The sequence below is a fragment of the Gambusia affinis genome, linkage group LG22, assembly GCF_019740435.1.
Source record: "Gambusia affinis linkage group LG22, SWU_Gaff_1.0, whole genome shotgun sequence".
NCBI classification, from domain to species: domain Eukaryota; kingdom Metazoa; phylum Chordata; class Actinopteri; order Cyprinodontiformes; family Poeciliidae; genus Gambusia; species Gambusia affinis.
The window spans coordinates 16,640,933-16,642,214 of record NC_057889.1 but is presented as its reverse complement, the minus strand read 5'-3'; positions in this window follow the sequence as shown (position 1 = coordinate 16,642,214).

Here is a 1,282-nt window from a genome sequence, read left to right as displayed (position 1 = left end):
CAAAATCTCGAACTTTGATCCATGACACCGGAAGTTAAAATTAAAACAAAGATTATTGAGTTTTAGAGTTTAGTGTACACTTTATTTAACAGTAATCATGAATCGAGATTATTGTGCCATAATAGCAATCGGGTGTGGCTTGAATGTATTTTATTAAATTAATATATGGCATTGTAGCAGGCCCAACCTATAATAGTTTCTGGAGCACAAAACAGAGAAAATAACTACAAATTACAAAGACAGATTCGTTTCAACTGTGTTTTAACAATTTCTAACTCTTGAATTTGTTATCGCCCCCTCCATCAAGTCTTTTTTATTCATATAAAGCACAAACTAATCAGAATTAAATAAGACGCATTATTGAATTATGAGAAATTATTTGATGACATTTTCTAGAGATGTACAAATCTTTTTCTCACCTACTTCGAAGATTAGAGTACAAACTTTAATTTCATTTTTAAGTTAAAAATATCAAACTTTTGTGTTGATTATTTTTGAAGTTTAACATGTAACGTACTTCTGTTTAGCCTGTTTAAAGTATCTTCAAGGCGTCTGTACACTGCCTACCTGTGGCCACCCTACGTAACAGCAAGCAATTCCAAGTTGGAGCCAGTAATAATTTGTGAATCCTCCTCTTTCCAGAGGAGAAAGACCCTGATCAAAGTTTGTTTCTGCTTTGATCAGCAAAAAACATATTCTGTCTTGTTTTTCACAAGACAGAAGATCAGTGAAAAACTGCAAAAGAAAAACCATCACTTTGAAATAAGAAAATTTGCAATCTCAGAAAAAGAAAAATGAAATTATTTCATAGCTTTATATTACACATTTCTTTGGCAGCTTTTAAATTATTGCAATTCCATCTTGTTGGGATGTTTATTGGCTAATCTTTCTTTTTTTTTACTTGGAAAAAACTTGTTTAATGTGCTGAACATTCTCCTGTAAATATTGGAATGAGTACATCTATTCGGTAATACAGGATGCCACAATGGTCAAAATTTGTGGGTCTTCAGCTTAGACAACAAACTTCTATTTTACATGAATTTAATACTTTATAGTAATATTTGAGTAATTTATTTTTAATTTTAGTAAATATGCAGTTTTCAAAAAAGAATCTAGCCCCAAATTTCCAGATCAGAGTTTGAACTGGACTATTCTAATAAACTTGGATTACACAGGATTCACCAAATTGTGCTTTCCTGGTGTGAATATAGTAAAACAGTTCGCTGATCACTCTTTTGACTTGATTGTATAAACAATTACAAACAGGACACGGAGCTCTCAA